Genomic DNA, 24,231 nt, shown 5'->3' with positions numbered 1-24,231 from the left:
TAAATTCCAGTTAGTTAACATACAGTGTATTATTAGTTTCAGGTGTACAATATAGTGATTTAACACTTCCATACAACACCCAGTGCTCATCATAAGTGCACTCCTTAATCCCCATCACCTATTTTACCCATCTTCCCACCCACCTCCCTTCTAGTAACCATCTGTTTGTTCTCTACAGTTAAGAGTCTGTTTCTTGGTTTGCCTCCCTCTCTTTTTTTTTTCTCCTTTGCTCATTTGTTTTGTTTCTTAAATTCCATTAATCATATGTTGGATGGATTGTTTCCATAATTTGGCTCTTTTAAATAATGGGGCTATAAACATTGAGTACATGTTTCCCTTTGAGTTAGTGTTTTTGTATTCTTTGGGTAAATACCTAGTACTACAATTGCTGGGTTGTAGGATAGTTCTATTTTTACCTTTTTGAGGAACCTCCATATTGTTTTCCGGAGTGGCTGCACCAGTTTATATTCCCACCAATGGTATAATAGGGTTCCCCTTTCTCCACATCCTCGCCAGCGCCTATTGTATCTTGTGTTGTTTATTTCAGCCATTCTGACAGGTATAACATGATATCTCATTGTGACTTGTTTTATATTTTCCTGATGATGAGTGATATTGAGCATCTTTTCATGTTGGCCATCTGTATGTCTTTGGAAAAATGTTTATTCATGTCTCTGGCCATTTTTTAAATTGGGTTATTTGTTTTTTGAGTGTTGAGTTTTATCAGTTCTTTATATATTTTGGATACTACCCCTTATCAGATATGTCATTTACAAACATCTTCTCCCATTTTGTCTGTTGCCTTTTAGCTTTGTTGATGGTTTCCTTCACTGTGCAGAATTTTTTTATTTTGTTATAGTCCCAATAGTTTATTTTTGCTTTTGTTTCTCTTGCCTCTGGAGACATATCTAGGAAGAAGTTGCTGCAGCTGAGGTCAAGGAGGTTACTGCTTGTGTTCTCTTCTAGGATTTTTATGGTTTCAAGTCTCACAGGTAGGTCTTTCATCCATTTTGAATTAATTTTTGCGTATGGTATAAGAAAGTGGTCCAGTTTCATTCTTTTGCATGTTGCTGTCCAGTTTTTCCAACACCATTTGTTGAAGAGACTTTTTCCCATTAGATATTCTTTCCTGCTTCGTTGAAAATCAATTGACCATGTAATGTGGGTTTATTTACAGATGTTCTATTCTGTTCTATTGATCTATGTGCCTGTTTTTGTGCCAGTACCGTACTGTTTTGATCACTACAGCATTGCAATACAACTTGAAGTCCGGAAATGTTATGCCTCCAACTTCACTTTTCTTTTTCAACGTTGCTTTGGCTATTCAGGGTCTTTTGTGGTTCCATACAAATTTTAGGACTGTGTATTCTGGCTCTGTGAAAAGTGCTATTGATATTTTGATAAGGATAGCATTAAATGTGTAGAATGCTTTGGGTAGTATAGACATTCTAACAATGTTTGTTTTTCTGATCCATGAGCCTGGAATGCTTTTCCACTTTTTTCTATTATCTTCAATTTCTTTCATTAATGTTTTATAGTTTTCAGAGCACAGGTCTTTCCCCTCCTTAGTTAGGTGGGGACCTAGGTATCTCATGGTTTTTGGTGCAGTTGTAAACGGGACCAATTCCTTAATTTCTCTTTCTGCTGCTTCATTATTGGTGTATAAAAATGCAACAGATCTCTGTACATTGATTATGTATCCTGTGACTTCACTGAATTCATTTATCAGTTCTAGCAGTTTTTTGATGGAATCTTTCAGATTTTCTATATATAGTATCATGTCAACTGCAAATAGTGAAAGTTTGATTTCTTTCTTGCTGATTTGGATGCCTTTTATTTCTTTTTGTTGTCTGATTACTGTGCCTAGGACTTCCAGTCCTATGTTAAATAACAGTGGTGAGAGTGGATATCCCTGTCTTGTTCCTGACTATAGAGGAAAAGCTCTCAGTTTTCCCCATTAAGGATGATATCAGCTGTGGGTTTTTCATATACGGTCTTTATTATGTTGAGATATGTTCCCTGTAAACCTATTTTGTTGAGGGTATTCATCATGAATAAGTCCATTAAAATTTTTTAATGTTTATTTATTTTTGAGATAGAGAGAGAGAGAGCAGGGGAGGGGCGGAGAGAGAGGGAGACACAGAATCAGAAGCAGGATCCAGGCTCTGAGCTGTCAGCACAGAGCCTGATGCGGGGCTTGAACTCACAGACTGCGACATCATGACCTGAGCCGAAATTGGGTGCTTACCCAACTGAGCCACCTAGGCACTCCTGGGTAATTCCATTTTAGAGATGAGGGACTGAACACAATTTGAAACAAGCCTCAAAGGTAATCTCAAAGAGAAAATGCTACTTGAGTGACATGAAAACTATGGATGGGTTGCAGAAGTGTTTACAACATAGCTGAATAAAGAGGAGGAAGAAGAAGAGGAGGGGAAAAAATGGAAAGGAAATGAGCTAGAAGCAGACACATGATCTGAGTCCTATGCCCAAAATCTACATTGAGCCATTATTCTCAGCTTGAAGCATCCTGTATGATAGCCCCCACAGCCCTATATCCAAGGAGCAGAGAGTAGCGTGAAACTTTTATTGTCTTGCTCGCCCACACATAGAACCAGCCTCAAGAAGGAAGAATAGTCTCTTGTATACAAACTTCTAGGCACAGCCAGGCTAGCATCATTTTAACAAACTCTTGGGTAAACATATCCAGGTCATTATCCATAGTTGTACTGCCTCTTTATTTATTTATTTTGATCAGCTGAATCCTCAAATCCTACCCTCTATTCTCCATTGCCATCATTACTTAGGCTCCTGAAGAGCCCCAGATGCCATTCAAGTGTTATAAACAGAATTTAGCCTGAAGGCAAAATACACTAGGATTTGCATTTCAGATTTACTGGCTAAGAGACTTCAAGCAGATGACTTCTTATACTAATAACGATCTTATCTGCCAAATGGAGAAGATAATGTCTTTTTTATAGGGATACCACATTGAACAGTGTTTAAAAGTTCAGTCACTGGACTCTGACATCCATTTGAGAATGTTTCCACCTTTGATAAATTGCCTAATTTCAGCAAGGCTTAATTTCATTGTCTGTAAAATGAGGATAAGGCTAATAGCACTTATGTCACAGAATGGTTAAAAGAATCGAATGAGATACTATATATGAAACACTTGACATATTCCCTGACAAATAGTGATCAACAAATATTGGCTTTTATTATTATTACTGGAGATCAGTGATAAGCCTGGCACAGTGTAGCTGACCGATGCATGCTAACTAGCCTTATTAGGATACACGTGGCAAGCTTTGAATAGTTTATATTGCACATTATTTTCCCCAAACTGCCACTCTTAAGTATGTATTCAGTGATGAAAGGCTGGCTTTCTAGTTATTTTCTCTGTTGATAAACAAACCTCTATCTAGAGATATAGACTCGTGGTGTGGGGAACATCTCAAGCAAGCCCAAATGCTGCCTTGTACTCCTATAAGATCTGGCTGGGAAGTGAGGAGTGGGTTGATTTTCGTCCCCTCGGAATGCATGTCCACCAGATCCTCAGAACATGACCTTATCTGAAAGTAGAGTCTTTGCAGGGATGATGTAAGTAGTTAATATAAGGTTATATTGAATTAGGGTACTCCCTAAATCTAATGACTAGGGTCTTTATAAGAAGGCCATGTGACCACAGAAACAGAGATTGGAGCAGTGCTTCTATAAGCCAAGGAACACCAGGGATTGCCAGCAATCTCCAGAAGCTACAAGAGAGGCAGGGGACAGATTCTGCTTGAGAGATTCCAGAAAGACCCAACCCTGCCAACATTTTGATTGTGAACTTCTGGTTTTGAGAAACGATCAAGTTTGTGTAATTTGTTAGGATAACCCCCAGAAACTAATACATGAGGGACCTCTAACCAAAAGTGCAATAAGGGTTACACATCTCTTCTCTCCAGGCAGAGGCAGCAAGGAGTGGTGCAGAGGATGTATATTTGGGGGTCCTGAATGTATCCAGACAAACATAAGACCTCCAAAAGTGGGCCCCAGAAGACACAGCAATGGTAGGTGCATGTTCTGTTATATCAGTGGCCCCTTAGGCAACTGAGGGTAGTTCTGTGCCATTAGGAGTGGGTGCTAGGGCACAAAAGGGCAAAGAAGTAGAACCACATTGATATGCAGAGATTGGGCTACGCCAATACTCAAGGGTGACCTACCAGACAGATTCAGAGGCTGGGGCATCTCAGGCAACATTAACTCCTTTTAAGTGTATAGCCAAAGATATGGCACCATTCCTTGCTGCCTCTGCCTGGAGAGAAGAGATGTGTAACCCTTATTGCACTTTTGGCTAGAGGTCCCTCATGTATTAGTTTCTGGGGGTTACCCTAACAAATTACACAAACTTGATCGTTTCTCAAAACCAGAAGTTCACAATCAAAATGTTGGCAGGGTTGGGTCTTTCTGGAATCTCTCAAGCAGAATCTGTCCCCTGCCTCTCTTGTAGCTTCTGGAGATTGCTGGCAATCCCTGGCGTTCCTTGGCTATATACCTCTTATACTGCAAAGACAACACTGATACCAGAAGTACCTGAGGAGCTTTGCAAAAGTTCTGCAGCTCTGAAATAGGGACTGAAATTTGTGTTTTGAAAAGCCTTTCCTGGTAGATTGATACAGAGCCAGGATTGAGAGAAGTAGCTAGTTCAATTAATGTTAGTTACTAATACGCCAGAATAAGTAAAGGATGACCAGTCCATCATAAATGAGCAGCTGAATGATCAAGTGTGCCTTCAATACTGTAACATTTCAGGCCACGTGGAGGTATGGAGACATCAGGCATTGTGTGAACCCAATGTGAAGGGGGAACAGGAAACCTGGGGGCTGGAGGGGCATCAGTGTCCTCTGGCTGCAGAGCACGTCTTGGCTGAGCCCTGGCTCCTCGGCGATTTTTCATCCTGGAATGGTAATAGTCAATGGTAGCCCATATTTCTGTAGTACTTTTTGAGTTTGTAAGGCATTTTTGTAACAGTTATGTTAATTGTCCACTCTGTTTATCCTAGGATGTAATATTGTAAGTATTTATAGCTTAACTCTGATGAAGAGAAAACGGAAGATCATTTGCTGGTAAATCGCCATGCGGAGATGTAGAATGTGAATTCCACTAGTGGAAGCAATATTGCAGATGTGCTGATTTATCAAGACAAACTTATTGAAAGGTCAATACATAAGCTTTCGTTAATTTTTTTTTTTTTTAACTGTCTAAGGGGTTTATTAGTTTAGGGAACTGAACGGTTGCTGCCTCCAAGTCTCCTCCCTACCCTGGCCGACCTGGGCACAGACAAGTCCGTGTACAGTATAGCGTGTTGCCGCCACCTAGTGGTGAAGATGGCATTTAACCATTGTTAATGGACTAAAAAAATCTCTTGAAGAGAGGACAATAAGTAAAGTTGGATTCTCAAACTCACTTTGAAAACAATCTAGACTTCTCCTCTGGCCCTCCAAACAAACACACCCTGATACATCTTTCTGATAAGTTTACATACTATATAATCGGCTATTTTTTAACATTGGCACACCAGTGCTCCTGTTTCGTTTCCTCTATTCACATCCTATAATTTTTCCTTTTTTTTTTTTTTTAAAACAGAAACAAACTATCACCTTAACCTCTCCACATTTGTGAAATAGCTAATGTGAATATGCAAATGATAGAGAATGCTCTTTCATCCTTTTTTATGAGCACTTATACAGCTGATGTGCAGCACTTCTCCCAATGAATGCAATCTTTCTTCTCAGAGCCAGAAGAACAATTCTGAAGCTCTCTATTCTGGGTTCTTACAGAGCCAGATCTCACCTTTAGAGAGATCACGTGATAGGAGTTGATAGTAATTAAAACCACAAGCTGGAAAAAGTAAAATTTGTCGTCTCCCCTTGTCTGTTCTGTTGATTGATGATCTGCAGTGAGGTTATCCATCCTAAATTTCCCGAGGAACTCAATAAACATTTCTACTGTCTTTCCCTTTTATTCAAATAAGGAGACAGAAATGTGACAAATAGCTCATTCATGTAAGTCTGAATTTTGCAAGGCTGTCAGCATTCTCAAGCTGAAAACACAGCATTTCTTTTGGTTCTTCTACACGTGGGATCATTTCTGCCACTAGCTCTCTGCGGAACGTGCTCACCAAAGCTGTGTTTCTATTGGAAACACTTGAAACGGACACTAAGATTGCTTCTAATTTACACACACACACACACACACACACGCACAACCATTGATTCCCTTGCTACTGTATCTTGTTGAAAAGATCTGTGGCCCTAGGATCACCTTGTACTGGGTTAAGTGGTGGCCCCCTGAAAGATGTGTCCTTATACTAGTCCCTGGGAACCTGTGTATGTATTCTTATTTGGGAAAGGGTCTTTACATGTATAATTAACTTAAGTATCTCATGATAATTTTGCAAAGCTGTCAGCAAAGCTGTCCTAAATCCAATAACAAATCACCTCAGAAGTACAAGCTAAGGAATACAAGCTAAGGCCACTAAAAGCTGAAAGAGGCAAAGAAAGACTCTTCTTCCAGGTAATTCTAATGTTGAGAATGTGTGAATCTGAAGTATCAATAGGAAAGCCACCTTCTGTCTGGCCCCAATGAAGGTGGGTAGGACCTGGACTGAGGACACGGGACAGATGGTCAGCACAGTGACCTCTGGCATGCATGCGCGCGCGCGCGCGCGTGTGTGTGTGTGTAGGAATGGGTAGATACATGTAGATAAGGTGCTGGGACATATCAGGAGGGTGTAGGGTAAGGATTATACTGGTCATCAAGGAGCCAGGAAATGCCAAATTCAGTTTCATGTTTTCCTCATTTCAACTCTCCTGTTCTTCCCCACCCTTGGGTCATGTTTTGTTGAATGTTACCCCCTACTTTCTGTGCACTGGGGAATTGGTGAAGATGTGATAGCTTCTTAGACAAGAGCAAAGCCTTTGAGCCAGGATACCTGGGAATGAATTCTGATGTAGATACTTTCTAGCCGTGTGACAAAATTACATAAACTTTTGCTGCCTCAGTTTTCTCCTCTGTAAAACAATGTAAAAAACAATGCCATCCTCCTAGGGCTCTGTGAAGAATAAAAATAAAGTGCTTAGGATAGAAGTTGATCCCTAGAAAGTGTGATAGTGATCACTTTTTAAGTAGTACTGAGAATATCCACACTCAGTGTGGAACCCAATATGGGCCTCAGTCCCTCAGCTGTGAGATCATAACCTGAGCTGAAATCAAGAGTCGGATGCTTAACCGACTGAGGCACCCTAGAAATCTTCTTCTGTAGAAAACTTCTTGCTTCTAATCCAAGGGTGTGCCATCTTACAATAGGAATGACTCTGCAGAGTAGGTACAATAGATGTCCAGTGTTTGTTGAATTAATGAATTTTACAATTTTTATAAAACAATTTTATAATTGTTTATCTTGCAATGGGGTATACCTGAAAACTTATTGGCTGCATAGCATAATTTTTGCATCTGCTGATTTTAGATTTCTTCTTTAATAACTTTAAATAACTATATTCTTAAGACATAGATCAGATTAGAAACTATATAGAACATGCTTATTCTGTGAGATGTATTTCTTTTTTCCATCTTTCATCCATCTGCAAATTTTCATTTTTATCAAGTCATTTTCTGAATGCTGTGAAGAAATGTGTAATGTCATTACAATTATAGATATCAATAGCATGAAAGAATGCAATAAATCTCTTTATTTAGTAACCTCAATTAAAATATGCTATTTTTCAGAGGCCAATGCCAGTTAGAGGGGGCACACAGGGAAAAGGAATCTAGGGTGGCCAAGTGTGGAGAAGCTATACTAGGATCTGAGGCTGCTGATGGGTGGGAAGAATTTTAGCATGTGGTAAATATGGCATTGATGGATATGGCTAAACATGGGCTCCAGTTGAGTGGAAAGTTTGTATAATCAGGACGGGGCTGACGATATAAGAGTGATAGGTTGAATTATTGTGAATCCTGTTGAGAATAATTCAGATTTGGTTTACACAGAGGAATAGAAAAAAAATTAATTGTAATTGGCAAATAGTGCCATGACAATGAACAAATCCCAGATAGTTTTCTTGAAAGACTTCATGTTCCTTGTCATCAAGATTTTGAAAGCAGAAATACAATTTTACCACTGTAATATAAAAATGGAGACAATTAGTACATAAGGCCTCCTGAACAACATTTCAATAGCCAGTGCATTATGATATGGACAGAGTTAAGCTGTACTATTTTCTTTTTTTGTTTGTGTTTTGTTTTGAAAAGTATTTTTAATGTTTATTCATTTTTGAGAGAGAGAGAGAGAGACAGAGTAAGAGCAGGAGAGGGGCAGAGAGAGAGGGAGACACAGAATCTGAAGCAGGCTTCAGGCTTCAAGCTGTCAGTAGAGAGCCCGATGCAGGGCTTGAACTCACAAACCGTGAGATCATGCCCTGAGCCGAAGTCAGATGCTCAACTGACTGAGCCAAAGCTGTACTATTTTCTAAGACTCTTTGTAGATTCATCCTATATCTAATAGATTGGTTTTATATCTAATCTGAGACAATGGCCTAATGTAATAAATAGTATCCTTACTTTACAGATGGGGAAACAGGTTCAGGGAGGTTAGGAAAATAGCTCATAACATAGTGAATGACGAAGCTGGGATTTGAATCCAGGAGTTGAATCCAAGTGTCCTGAATCCAGAGAGCTTTTACTTTTTCCATTACACAATCCTACCAAGCACCTCCTAGTTTATAATTTTTCAGACATTTATAAGTTATAGACCCTACATTTATTATTTTTGATCACCTTACCCTTTTCATTTCTTCACAGCATTTGTAAAATTTTATATTTGTATTTCTATGTGTCATATATACACATACACAAATACATACATATACATCCCCAGCCCCCCAACACACACAGTTGACCATTATTTGTATGCTGGAGCAGGACCAAAGTTTCTTCCTGAGGAAAATTCTGGCTTTGACCATTTATTCCTATGAGTCACCTCAACTAAGGGATGGGTGGCCTGCTGCCTGGATGTGAGTATCACATAACTCTTCAGTTTCCACAACTGGATATGTATCCTACGTCTGGTTGTTTTCCCTAATTGCACATGGGCCTGCCCTTGGTCAGTGATACCAGCATCAGAGAAAGCAGAAGAATCTCAAGGTAGAAAGATAGACTTGTCATGCCCTATTTTTACAGAACTTTTCTTCTTTTGCCTAAGACTGCTACAATAACCACAAAATCAATAGTCCCTACCTCCTAAGGCCTAAAATGGATATTGACTCTTATTCTTTGAGTCTTCCCTTCCCTTAGCACTTGTCACTCAAGGATTTGTGAAGGCATTCTTGCACATCAAATCAATCATAGAAATTTTCAAAACAGGTGTCCTCAAGTTTTAATGCAGTTTAAAAATCCTTGGAGGGGCACCTGAGTGGCTTGGTCGATTAAGGGTCTGATTCTTGATTTCGGCTCAAGTCATGATCTCAAGGTTGGTGAGTTTAAGCCCACATGGGGCTCTGTGCTAACAGCCTGGAGCCTGCTTGAGAGTCTCTCTCTCTCTCTCTCTCTCTCTCTCTCTCTCTCTCTCTCAATCTCAAAATAAGTAAACATTAAAAAAAAAGTCCTTGTAGGGGTACCTGGGTGGCTCAGTCAGTTAAGCGTCCAACTTCAGCTCAGGTCATGGTCTCATGGTTCGTGGATTTGGGCCCCACATTGGGCTCTGAGCTGATAGCTCAGAGCATGGAGCCTGCTTTGAATTCTGTGTCTTCCTCTCTCTCTGTGTCTCAAAAGTGAATAAACATTAAAAAAAAGTCCTTGGAGCTATCGTTCAGGAAGATATGCCTGGAAATGAAGACTTCTGCATTCTAGACTTAATTACACCCCTCCCCTTTTTCCTAGATGATAAGGAAAACAATGTAAAGGGAATATCTCAAGACACTAAAGAAGTGAGTGATTAGAAGAGAGTACCTAATCATTGCTTATGTAATTTTATGGGGAAAATGGAAAATACAAATATTTTTGCTTGAAGATTTATTAGGCTTAGACCCCCTAATTTGAACATTCTGTATTAGAAAGACACAAATCTAGAGGAAATCGAAAAATACTTGATTCAGGTATAAAATGGTAACAAAATGGAAACTAACTTTGTGATAATTTAGGAATAGAGTATCCATAGGTTAGAAATATAAGAATAGAAGTTATCTAAGAAAATAACACTGATTATATATTGTTATTTTAATTTCAGTACAAACTGCAGCCCCTTCTTCTTGTTTAGAAATAAAATGTATCCTATCAATACACATCTCTTTCCTGAATGATGCAAGTCAATTCGTTCCTATTTTTTTTCCTGTGTCCAATACATGAGTTCTCAGTGGGTCCAGATTAATCTTGTAGGCCATACAATCAGACACAAGTGTAAGGTTACTATCTTTGCTCTTGAAACTTAAACAAAAAATTTAAACAAAAATGTGCAAAAAGATGGGATTTTGTATTGGGTTACATTTTTACATTTCCAGGAAGACTAGTTACTAATAAGGCTGCTAAGATGTTTTTAGTTTTAGAAACATTTACTTATGCTGGAAAAATAAGTTTAATTACATTTCTGGTTTTGTTTAAAAGATTAATAGACAGTTGGCTCTCAAACATTAGTGGGCATTAAAAATCTCCTGGGATTGGGGGAATCCTGCTTAAAATGGAGATTTCAAGGCTCTGTTCCCAGGAATTTTGACTCAGTAAGTCTGAGGAGTGGGACCTAGAAAACTACATTTTTAAAAGCTTTAATTGAAATATACTATGCAGATAGAAAAATGCCTGTATCATTGGGGTATAGCTCAGAGAATTTTCACAAACTGAACCCACACTTGTAACCAGCACTCAGTTCAACAACCAGAATGTTCCAGTACGTAGAAGACTTCTTGTGCTTCTTTCTCTTGCTCTCCCCTCACAGGAATAACTGTTATACTCACTTCTGACTTGTTAGATTAGTTTTGTCCATTAGCTTTGTCTGTTTAGCTCTTGTATTTCACGCAAATGGAAAGCTGTATAATTTATATTCTTTTGATTCTGACTTCTCTCAGTCAACATTATGTCCGTGAGATTCATCCATATTGTTGTGTATAATCGTAGGCCATTCATTTGCCTTGCTGTATGGTATTCCATTGTGTGACCATACCACAATTTACGTATTCATTTATTTTTGTTAGGTATTTGGGTAGTTTCCAGTTTGGGCTATTAAAACTGGTACTGCTATAGACATTGCTGTTTGAATCTTTTGGTCAATTTGAGTGCCTTTCTTTGGAGATATACCTTGGAGTAGAATTTCTGAGTCACGGAGATAATCAAAATTTCGCATTTAGTAGATACTACTAGAAAATCCTCCAAAGTGGTAATACCAATTTATATTCCCACCAGAGAGTATGAGACATACAGTTATTCCACATCCTCACCAACACTAGGTATTATCTACTTTTTTCATTTTAGCTATTCTAGTGATTGTATAAAAGAAGCTGCATTGTTAACACACTCCCCTCCCACTTGATTCTGATGTGGAGGGCGTGTGAACTTCGAAACACACTTATCTAGCTGTCACATATTAGGCTGAATGGGGCTAACAGATATGATTTTTTTGCCTACATTTTTTCTCTAAAGACCAGTCTTGCATTCTTGAGTTTACTGTGGTCCATACCACTCCGTCTCATTTTGTGTTCTACGTGGTTCGTTCACACATTTATATTGCCAGCCCAGCTCACATAGCCATTTTAAGGTTAACTCTTGAAGACATTATGAATCAATCAACAAGCTATTAATTTAAAAGCATCTGTGTGCAGGAGTGCATGGGTGGCTCTGTCAGTTAAGTGTCCGACTATTGATCTCAGCTCAGGTCTTGATTTCAGGGTAGTGAGTTCAAGCCCCACGTTGGGCTGTGTGCTGGGCATGAAGCCTACCAAAATAAATACGTAAATGAATAAATGCATGCATGCATGCATGCATGCATGCATGAATGAATGAATGAATAAATAAATAAATAAATAAATAAATCTATGTGCAAGACACTTTGTATGCTAAGTGCCTCTTGATCTTCAAAGAAATAATCTAAAAAGTCTCCTTCCTGAAGAAATTTATAATCTAGTTGGATAGACAAGGTATCAATATAGAAAAGCAAATAACATTAAAAAGAGTTTGCAACTACCATAGTAAGTGCTTATTTGCAATGTAATTTATTGAACCATTATTTTTTAAACTGCCATGTAAAGGAGCTGTTTGTAGCTCACCAGACGGCAAGAGGCCATGTGGTCTAGAACCAAAACATCCACTCATCAGCCAACTCCTAGGCTCTAGAAATCAGGGCGAGGCCCTGAGGGATCTTCTAGTCCAGCCCAGCTTTGAGCTGGATGTAGCCACATGAGTGAGCCCAGGTGAAACTGGCAGAACCTCCTAGTCGACCTACAGGATTATGAGAAAAATATAACTTGTTGTTGCTTTTAGCCACTAAAGTTTTAGGGTAGTTTCTAAAGCAGCGGTAAACAAGTGAAACACATGCTAACACATGTGATAGTAAGTGCAGAAAGCAAATTGCACAACAGTATTTATAATATGATTCCTACCCCTCCACCTGCCTCTGGCTACCACCAATCTGTTCTTGGTTATCTATGAGTTCAGTTATTTTTTTTTAAGATTCCACATATAAGTGAGATCATACAGTATTTGTCTTTCCCTGACATTTCATTTATCATAATGCCCTCAAATTCCAGCCATGTTGTTGCAAATGGCAGAATTTCGTTCTTTTTTATGGCTGAATTATATTCCATTCTATCTATATACCTTACTTTCTTTATATAGTCATTCATTAATAGACCATTGGGTTGCTTCGATGTCTTGGCTATTGTAAATAGTGGTAAATATTTATTGTAAATAACGAGCATGTGTGTATATATCTTTTTTCTTCATCAGTATTGACATTTTATGAGTTCCAAGACTAAACATAGAATTGAAGAAAATTTTTAATCTTTAATAACTTTTGATTATATATACAAATATTAATTCAATAAAAAATTAACTCAAAAAAGGTTATATATATATAATTATATATATAATCTTATTTGACTCAAAAAATATATATAATTATATATATATAATCTTTTTTGAGTTAATTTTTTAGTTTACTTTGCATAAATACCCAGAAGTAGACTTTCTGGATCATACAGAAGTTCTATTTTTAATTTTTGGAGAAGCCTCCATACCGCTTTCCATAGTGACTACACCAATTTATCTTTCTACCAACAATGCACAAAGTTCCCTTTTCTACACATCCTTGCCAATACTTGTCCTTGTATTTTTTATAATAGCCATGCTACAGATTTGAGGTTATATCTCATCATGGTTTTGATTTGCATTTCCCTGATTAGTGATGTTGAACAGCGTTTCATGTAAGTATGTATGTCTTCTTTGGAAAAATGTCCGCTCAGATCCTCTGCTCATTTTTAATTGGAGTGTTTGGGTTTTTTTGCTATTGAGTTTCTTTGTGTATTTTGGATCTGAATCCATTATTAGGCATATGACTTGCAATATAGCCTCCCATTCTGTAAGTTTTAATTTTTTCTTTTAATTTTTTGATGGTTTCCGTTACTGTGCAGAAGCGTTTTAGTTTGATGTAGTCTCATTTGTCTATTTTTGCTTTTTTGGCCTTTGTTTTTGGTGTCATATCCAGAAAATCATTGCCAAGGCCAATGTTGACAAGTTTCTTCCCTATATTATCTTGTAGGAGTTTTATGGTATCAGTTCTTATGTTTAAGTCATTGACCCATTTTGAGTTAATTTTTGTGAGTCATGTAAGACAGGGATCCAATTTAATTGTCATACATGTATTTATCCAAGTTTTCCAGCACCATCTTCAAGAGACCATCCTTTCCCCATTTGGTGTGTTTGACTTCTTTGTCAAATATTAGATGATTGTATATGTGGGAGTTTAATTCTGGGCCCTCTCTTCTGTTCCCTTGGTTTATGTGTCTATTTTTATGCTAGCGTCATACTATTTTTATTACTAAAGCTTTGTAGTATAGTTTGAAGTCAGTAGTGGGATACCTCTGTGTTTGTTATTGTTCTGTAGGATTGCTTTGGCTATCTAAGGTTTTTTGTCGTTCCACACAAATTTTAAGATCGTTTTTTTCTATTTCTTGAACATTGTTTCTTTCAGTCTTCATGGAAACCTTATCTAGTAGGTTTTATTATCCTTTATCCAATGAAGGTCTAATGCAAAGAGAAGTTATATAATTTTATAAGGCCAAACGTCTAGTACAAGGCAGAGTAGGATTCAAATTAACATTTACCTGACTATAAAACCCATGCTATTAATTACTAAATATGCTTCTTTCTCACAGCTCTTATTCTGGCCTGTAGTAAGCCTGTTGAATTGTATCATCTGCAGCCTTGAATCAAATTCAGCACGTCATAGTAACACCTAATCTTGCATACTTCTTTACTGTCTGTGGAACATTTTCACATCCATCACTTATTTTGGCTGATACCGTGAATCACTCTACAGGGACCTGAGCAACATTTACTTCCTGCATGAACCAGAAGCTGTGAATATGAGTGTTAGTTCAATAAGTCTGAGTTAGAATGCCAACTCTGACAAGGTCTGTGTGACCTTGTCCAGCTCTCTGAATTTGTCTGGGTCACAGATGTCTTTTTTTTTTTTATAAAATTTTTTTTAGTGTTTATTCATTTTTGAGAGACAGAGAGAGACAGAGCATGAGCAGGGAAGGGGCAGAGAGAGAGGGAGACACAAAATCCGAAGCAGGCTCCAGGCTCTGAGCTGTCAGCACAGAGCCCGACGCGGGACTCGAACTCACGAACTGTGAGATCGTGACCTGAGCCGAAGTCGGGCACTCAACCAACTGAGCCACCCAGGCGCCCCTGGGTCATAGATGTCCCAGTAAGCTGGTATATTAAATAATGCGTGCATGTGATATACTTAGTTCTGACTTTAACTCAGATGTTTGCTCAGCAAGGTTTTTGCTCAGGTTCCCTGTCCCTATTTTCTACTGTACCCTGCCCTGTCCTTCCCGTCCCCCATCTCCACCAAAGTAGCTAGAGCAGGAGACATTTGGGATTGGGAGAAACCTCTGCCCACGGCTTTAACAAGATCAATGCAGTCTCAAAACTTATGGAGTAGACCTTGGGGGAAGAAGGTTGTGGTCTAATAAATACACATTATTTAATATACTAACTTACACACAAAACATCAACATCGAATGGCAAAGTGCCTAAGCCCAAAGTCGCATATAGCTGGCGGTCAGAGCTCCTGTGCAAGGCCCAATGGCCCTGCTCTTTACTATGTGGAATTCTCAGTATACAGAGACAGCTATGAGTCACACAAAACCCTGCACCGCCCTCAGGAGGCACTTTCAGAGCTACAGGCACACAGCTTTATCGATTCTTACTGCCTGAGCAGAGTCAAGACCCCATGGTCTGGCAGTGGCTCAGTGTCCACTAGTCAGGAGTAACAACACTGGGTTTGGAATCACTTTAACATGTTTGCTATCAGGGCAAATAATTTCATCTCTCTGGGTGTCAGTTTCCTATTCTCTACAATGTACATAGTAATACTTATTTCATAAAGTATCTTAAAGATTAGATGCCATGATGGAGATGAAAAGTTTGGCACAAATTAAGGATCATAAATGGCGGCTATTCACCGTGCATTTCGTTCTCTCTCCTCCACTTGCTCTGGGAAAGCAGACTTCCTCAGTCTGAACCAAGAGCGGCACGCTCCCCCGGCAAAAACCTCTGTGCTTTTCCTTGCTTCGTTTCTCCTTGTCCGTTACTAATTGGCTCTCCCCCCTCTCTGTCTCCTCTCTGCCTGTTTCTGTCACTGCCTGTCCTTTTACTGTCTCTTTCATTATCCTGTTAAGGCCTTTCCTCCCTTTTCCCCTGTCCTGCCTTTCTCAGACTTCACCCACCTTTATGCTATTATCAGATTTTTCTCTAGGACGTTCCCTTTTCAACTAACCACCATGCAGTATGTGCTGAGCTGCTGTGTGCAAATCACAGGGAGGAGTAGGAAGATGAGGAGGACACAGGCCCCAGTGCTCAGAGGCTCCCATCTAGTGTGGAAGAGAGATGCACACTCCAGCCTGCCCCAGCCTGGCCCACCCACCCACTCACTCTGGGGCGGGCCTACTGCCCTCCTCAGGCAACTCCTTCACTCTCTCCTGGTCAGCAGGTTATATGTCATTCTGTCCAGTCTCTTTCCCCTTTGTCACAAGACTGTTCAAAACATACCTGTTCTATGTCACATTAACTTTTTATCCCTTCCAAGGCCTTTTTTTAAAGTTTTATTTATTTATTTTGAGAGAGAGCATGGGAGAGGGGCAGAGAGAGAGGGAACGAGAGAATCCCAAGTAGGCTCTGCACTGTCAGCATGGAGCTCAATATGGGGCTCCATCCCATGAACTGTGAGATCATGACCTGAGCCAAAATCAAGAGTTGGACGCTTAACCCACTGAACCACCCAAGATCTTAGCTAGCTTCCAAGATCTTAACTAGCTAATCTAATGAGATAATTTTCTGTAGTGTGCTCCCAAGACAGGGTGAAATGAGAGGACCCATTTCTCTGGAATCTTCCCATTTGTCCAAAGTAGGGATTATATATTTTCATACAAGGGAATATTATTCATCCTTAAATTTTTTAAATGTTTAATTACTTTTGAGAGAGAGAGAGAGAGAGAGAGAGGCAGAGAGATGGAGACACAGAATCCAAAGCAGGCTCTAGGCTCTGAGCTGTCAGCATAGAGCCCTATGAGGGGCTTGAACTGATGAACTGTGAGCTCATGACCTGAGCTAAAGTTGGACACTTAACCGACTGAGTCACCCAGATGCCCCTATTCAACCTTAATAAGAGATATCCTGCTATATGTGACATTGTGGATGAGACTAGAGGACATCATGCTAAGTAAAATAAGTCCGTCACAGAAGGACAAATATTGCTGTTCCACTCTGTGAGGTCTCTTAAAAAATCAAACTCACAGAAGCAGAGTAGAAGGGTGGTTGCCAGGAGCTGCAGGGAGGAATGAGTGAGAAGTTGTTACTCAGTGGGTATAAAACTTCAGTTACGAAAGACAAGTAAGTTCCAGAGAACTTCTGTACAACATGGTGCCTATGGTTAATAATACTACTATATTGTGCACTTAAAAATCTGTTAAAAGTGTATTTCTCATATTAAATGTTCATACCATGAAAACAACAACCACAAAAATGGAATGAGGAAACTTTTGGGGGTGATGGATACGTCTGGTACTCTAATTGTGATGTTGGTTTAATGGGTATCTGTTATGTCCAGACTCCTCAGATTATATACATTATATATGTGCAGGCTTTTTGTATATCAATTATACTTCAACAGAGCTGTCATAAAAATCCATAATCCCTACCTTGGGCAAGTCATATCTCAGCTTGTGCCAAATGCAATATGACATCTTGTGTTGAATATTGAAACAGAACGAGAGGATATTAGTGGGAAAACTGTTGAAATCCAAGTGAAATCTGAAGTTCAGTTAATAATAATGTACTAATGTTGGTTTCTTGGTTCTAACAAATGTACCACAGTCGTGGAAGATTAGGGGAAACTGGACAAAGGCTATACAGGAACATTATGTGCTATCTTTGCAATTTTTCTATGTATCTAAAATTATTCCAGGGGCGCCTGGGTAGCTCAGTAGGTTGAGTGTCTGACTTCGGCTCAGGTCGTGATCTCATGGTTGACCAGTTAGAGCCTCACGTTGGGCTCTGTGCTGACAGCTCGGAGCCTGGAGCCTGCTTCAGATTCTGTGTGTGTGTCTCCCTCTCTGCCCCTCCCCCGCTTATGCGCGGTCTCTTTCTGTCTCAAAAATACAATAAGCATTTAAAAAATAAAAAAACAAATGAGTAAAATAAAATTATTCCAAAATAAAAATTAATAAGAATTATTAAAATTATGAAACCTTTAAAAGTTAACTCACTATTTCCTTACTCTCAGATGAAAACTATGGTAAAGATAATAGAGTTGGAAGCATGAGAGCTCACAACAACATAGTAATCTACCGTTTCTCCTTTGCCAACCTCAGTGCTTCATCTGAGCCTCCTCTGCATCCCCTTGTTCAGGGTCATCTACGTTTGTGGCGCAGAGAAGAAGCCTGACCCACAGGAAATCCTGCAAGTATTCTTCACATCTCCCCTCGTTATGAAAAAAAACATAAGAAGTTGTGAACATGAATGAATGGCTCCCTCATTCACCCAATAAAACAAGAGCACTGACTTGTGATTGTCTTTCAAAGATAAGGAAAACTAAAAATGGACTTTTCCTGTAATGTCCATGCTGTCTCCAAATCACTAGACATCAGCCAGTCTAAAGGTATGTTGTTATTTTCTAGCTCTCCTTTATGCAATGCAGAATCCTAATTATTTAGCTGGTATTGAATTGAATGCTTGGAGACATGCCTCCTTGATCCTTAGCTCAGCTTATTTTCCTAGGAAATTTAGAAAGCCTTTATCAAGCCTACAGTATTCTAAGGATCTGTTGTAACAGTTATCAGATAATTTATTTATACTCCAAAGATCAGCTTCAAGTCTGGTATCGGTGAAGAGGACTCTTTGTTTGTGTTCAGTTTTGAAATATTAAGGGTCAATACCTGTCAAAGAGAATCCATGTGAGAAGCAGAATGTTTTTGCATCTGGGGCAAGGTGAAAGAGTGCTGTCCAATAGAACTGTAATGTGAGCCACACATGCAATTTTAAGTTTCCTGGTAGCCACATTAAAAAGAGTATAAATAAATGGGTGAAATGGATATTAACAACATTTTACTGAAGCTGATCTTTTCAAAATGTTATCATTTAAAAGTATAATGAATACTAAAAGTTATTAATTATTTTATTTTATTTTTCTAATAAGTCTTCAATATTCCATATATATTTTATACTTAGAGCACATCTCATTGAGGACTAGGCGTATTTCAAGTGTTTAAGCCTGGCACAAAGGGCTTCCTTAAAGATATTAGATGTTAAAAACCCCCAGAACAGAATTAGAATGGTAGAACGCATTTCTAAGTGTTTGCATTACATTTCCAAGTTAATCATAGTGCACAGGGCTTTAAATAGCTCTAGAGGTAATCATTAGTTGTGTTAGGCAGGCCAACTTGAGTTAGGCCATTACCACATGTCCTTGAGAACATTATTTAACCTCTCCAAACCTAAGTTTTGTCCATATAAAATGAGAATAATAATATCTAATAAGAATAATATCTACTTCAAAGAGTTGTAAAAATTGAGATAATCCATGTAAAGTCCTCAACACAACACTGACTCTGATTTGAAAACAAGCATTTGATACATGATACTACTATGTTATTATTATTTGGCTGAGCACAAACCATTTTCTCAAGTGTCTGTAAGACTTCTAAGTGGACATATCCAGTAGACAGTTAAGCATAAAGGAAAAAAAGCAAAAGTGGGATAATCCCCATAGAAGATGCATTCTAGGCCTTTTATTCTACTCAAGTATCCAGTGTAAGATACCATATTGCACTTAGGACAATTAATATTTGATGGATAAACTTTTTTTAAATTTTAATTCCAGTACAGTTAATATATAGTGTTATATTAGTTTCAGTTGTACAACATAGTGATTCAACAATTACATTACACAGTGCTCATCATGATAAATACACTCTTTAATCCCCTTCTCTTATTTCACCCATTCTCACACCCACCTCCCTTCTGGTAACCACCAGTTTGTTCTCTATAGTTAAGAATCTGTTTATCTTTTTTGTTTCTTTCTTTCTTCATTTGTTTTCTTAAGTTCCACATGTGAGTGAAATCATATGGTGCTTGACTTTCTCTGACTGACGTGTTTCACTTAGGATGATAGCCTCTACGTTCATCCATGTTGTTGCAATATATACATATATAAATGGTATAGATACTACTTCTTTATCCATTCATCTGTTGATGAACACTGAGCTACTTTCATAATTTGGCTATTGTAAATAATGCTGCAATAAACATAGGGGAGAATATATCTTTTAGAGTTAGTGTTTTTGTATTCTTTAGGCAAATATACCCAGTGGTGGAATTACTGGATTATATGGGAATTCTATTTTTAAGTTTTTGGGCACTTCCATACTGTTTTCCACAGTGGTTGCAGCAGTTTGCATTCCCACCAACAGTGTACAAGGGTTCCTTTTTCTTTGCATCCTCGCCAACACTTGTTTCTTTTGTTTTTGATTTTAGCCATTGTGACAGGTGTGAGGTGATATCTCATTGTGGTTTTGATTTGCATTTCCTTGATGATGAATGATGTTGAGCATTTTTCCATGTGTCTATGGGCCATCTGTATGTCTTCTTTGGGAAGATGTCTGTTCATATCTTCTGCTAATTTTTAATTGGATTATTTGTTTCCTTGGTGTTGAATTTGGTAAGTTCTTTATATATTTTGGATACTAATCTTTTATCAGATATGTCATTTGCAAACATGTTCTCCCATTCAGTTGGCTGTCTTTTAGTTTTGTCAGTGGTGTTTTTTTGCTGTGCAGAAGCTTTTTATTTTGATGTAGTCCCAATAGTTTAATTTTGCTTTTGTCTCCCTTGCCTCAGGAGACATATCTGGAAAAATGTTGCCAGGACCAATGTCAGAGAAATTACTGCCTGTGTTCTCTTCTAGAATTTTCATGGTTTCAAGTTTCACATTTAGGTCTTTAATCCATTTTGAGTTTATTTTTGTGTGTGCTGTAAGAAAGTGGCCCAGTTTTCCCAACACCATTTATTGAAGAGACTGTCTTTTTCCCCACTGCCTGTTCTTTCCAGCTTTGTCAAAGATTAATTTACCATATAATCATGGTTTATTTCTGGGCTCTCTATTCTGTTCTATTGATCTATGTTTCCGTTTTTGTGTCAGTACCATACTGTTTTGGTTACTACCGCTCTGTAATGTAACTTCAAATCTGGGATTTTGATACCTCCAGTTTTGTTTTTCCTTCCTCTTGTACTTTTTGGAAGAGTTTGAGAAAAGTAGGTATTAATTCTTCTTTAAATGATTGGTAGAATTCACTTGTAGCCCTCTGGTCCTAGACTTTTTGTTAGGGAATTTTTGATTTCTGATTCAATTTCATTGCTACTAATCAGTCTATTCAATTTTTCTATTTCTTCCTGATCCCATTTTGATAGTTTATATGTTTCTAGGAATTTATCCATTTCTGTTAGGTTGCCCAATTTGTTGCCATATAATGTTTTATGATATTCTTTTATAATCCTTTGTCTTTTTATGGTGTTAATTGTTATTTCTCATCTTTCATTTCTGATTTTGTTTATTTGAGTCCTGTCTTTTTTGTAACATTTATTTATTTTTGAAAGAGAGAGCACAAGCAAGGGAGATGCAGAGAGGGGGACAGAGGATCTAAAGTGGGCTCCACACTGACAGCCGTGAGCCTGAAGCAAGGCTTGAACTCTTGAAACATGAGGTCGTGACCTAAGCTGAAGTCAGACCCTCAGCTGACTGGGCCACCCAGGCACCCCATCTCTGTCTCTCTCTCTTCTTTTTTTTTTTTTTATGAGTCTTTCTAAAGTTTTATCAATTTTGTTGATCTTATGAAGGAACCAGCTCCTGGTTTCATTGATCTGTTCTATTGTTTTTTTAGGTTTTATTTCATTTAATTCTGCTCTAATCTTTATTATTTCCCTCCTTCTGCTGGTTTTGGATTTTTTTCCTCTTATTTTTCTAGCTCCTTTAGGTGTAAGGTCAGGTTGTTTATTTGAGATTTTTCTTGCTTCTTGAAGTAGGCCTGTGTTGTATAAACTTCCTCTCAGAATAGCTTTTGCCGATCCCAAAGATTTGGGACTTTTGTGTTTTCATTTTCATTTCTTTCTGTGTATTTTTTGATGTTCCCTTTAGTTTCTTGGCTGATTTAATGATTGTTTAGTAGCATGTTATTTAACTGCCATATATTTGTACTCTTTCAGATTTTTTTTTTCTTGTGGTTGATTTCTAGTTTTATATTGTTGTGGTCAGAAAAGATGCACAGTATGATTTCAATCTTTCTGAATTTGTTGAGACTTGTGTTGTGGCATAATATGTAATGTAATCTGGAGAATCTTCCATGTGCACTTGAAAAAAGTGTGTATTCTGCTGTTGTAGGATGGAATGTTCTGAATATATTTGTTAGATCCATCTGTTCCAATGTGTCATTCAAAGCTACTGTTTCCTTGTTGATTTTCTGTTTGGATGATCTGTCCATTGTATAAGTGGGGTGTTAAAGTCCCCTACTGTTATTGTATTACTACTTATTACTTCCTTTTTTAATAGTTGCTTTATGTATTTGGGTGCTTCTATGTTGGGTGCATGAATATTTATAATTGGTATATCTTCTTATTGGATTGTTCCCTTTGTGATTATATAGTGTTGTCTCTTGTTACAGTCTTTGTTTTAAAGTCTATTTTGTCTGATACAGGTATTGCTATCCCATCTTTCTTTTCACTGCCATTTGCATGATGAATGCTTTTCCATCCCTCCACTTTCAATGTGCATATGTCTTTAGGTCTGAAATTAGTCTCTTGCAGGCAGCTTATTGATGGGTCTTGCTTTTTTATCCATTCTGTCACCCTGTGTCTTTTGATTGGAGTATTTTTTCCATTTAAATTCCAAGTAATTATTGATAGGTATGTACTTTTTACCATTTGGTTCATTGTTTTATGGTTATTTTTTGTAGTTCATCTCTATTCCTTTCTTCTATTTTATTCTTCTTTCTTTTTTCAATTTATTTATTTATTTTTTTAATTTATCTTTGACAGAGAGAGAGAGAGAGAGAGCAAGTGGGGGAGAAGCAGAGAGAGAGAGGGAAACGCAGAGCCTGAAGCAGGCTTCAGGCTCTGAGCTGTCAGCACAGAGCCCAACATGGGCTCACAAACTGTGAGATCATGACCTGAGCTGAAGTGGATGCTTAACCAATTGAGCTGGCTTTCTTTAGTGATATGCTTGGATACCTTTCTCTTTATTTTTTGCATATCTATTACTGGTTTTTGATTTGTGGTTATCATTAGGTTTGTATATTAAGTTGACGGTTGTTTAAATTTGAACTGATTCTAAAAGCACCTGATTTTTTACTCCTCTCCCCTCTCCCCCTATGTTTTAGGTATATAGTGTCATATTTACATCCTTTTAGTTTATGGGTCATTTGACTGATTTTCATAGATATACTTGATTTTAGTGCTTTTATGGTTCCTTCCGTTTTTACTCCTACTTATGGCCTTTCCTTTCCACTCAGAGTCCCCTTTGACGTTTCTTGTAGGGCTGGGTTAGTGGTGATGAATTCCTTTAACTTTTGTTTGTCTGGGAAACTTTATCTTTGTCTCTATTCTGAATAATAGTCTTGCTGGATAGAGTTTTCTTGGTCACAGGTTTTTATTTCTCAGCACTTTGAATAAATCATGCTACAGCATTTTGAATATATCATGCTACTCCCTTCTGCAAAGTTTTTGCTAAAAAGCCACCTGGTAGCTTTATGGGGGTTTTCCTTATATGTAGTTGTTTCTTTTATCTTGCTACTTTTAAAATTCTCTCTTTATCACTACTTATTTTTTGCCATTTTAAGTACTATGTGCCTTGGTGTGAACTTCCTTGAGTTGATTTTGTTTACCTTCCTCAGATTCAGGAAGTTTTCAGCTATTATTTCTTCATGTAAATTTTCTGCCCCCTTTCCTTTCTCTTATAGGGGTCCCTATAATGCAGATGTTATTGTGCTTGATGGTGTTGTTGAGTTCCCTTAGTCAATTTTCACTTTTTATTATGTTTTTCTCTTTCTCCTGTTTAGTTTGATTGCTTTCCATTACTCTGTCCTCCAGGTCACCAATCCATTCTGCTTCCTCTAGTCTACTATTCATTCCCTCTAGTGTGTTTTTAATTTCAATTATTGAGTTCTTATCCCTGATTGTTTTTTTTTTTATGTTTTCAGTCTTTTTGTTGAGGGTCTCACTGAGGTCCTCCACTCTTTTCTCAAGTCCAGTGAGTATCTTTATGACTATTACTTTAAATCTCTAACAGGCATATCACTTATCTCCATTTCATTTAGTTTTTTTGCTGTGATTTTTGTCCTTTTCTTTCATTTGGGACAATCCTCTATCTCCTCGTTTTGTCAAACTCTGTTTTCTATATTTTAGGAAAGTCAGCTACATCTCCTGCTA

At 38.0% G+C, this 24,231-nt stretch overlaps 1 protein-coding gene across 1 annotated transcript in view; it reads left to right on the top strand.

Annotated features, from left to right (window-relative positions):
* Positions 1 to 18,110: 18,110 nt before the first annotated feature.
* CB1H4orf17 (chromosome B1 C4orf17 homolog) overlaps positions 18,111 to 24,231 on the top strand; it is a 49,082-nt gene continuing 42,961 nt past the window's right edge. Inside the window, exon 1 of the mRNA XM_015069077.3 lies at positions 18,111 to 18,415. The gene's annotated coding sequence lies outside the window, so the exon portion shown is untranslated. The remainder of the gene's footprint in view (positions 18,416 to 24,231) is intronic.

The sequence above is a fragment of the Acinonyx jubatus genome, chromosome B1, assembly GCF_027475565.1.
Source record: "Acinonyx jubatus isolate Ajub_Pintada_27869175 chromosome B1, VMU_Ajub_asm_v1.0, whole genome shotgun sequence".
NCBI classification, from domain to species: domain Eukaryota; kingdom Metazoa; phylum Chordata; class Mammalia; order Carnivora; family Felidae; genus Acinonyx; species Acinonyx jubatus.
This window is presented reverse-complemented; position numbering and strand designations above follow the sequence as displayed.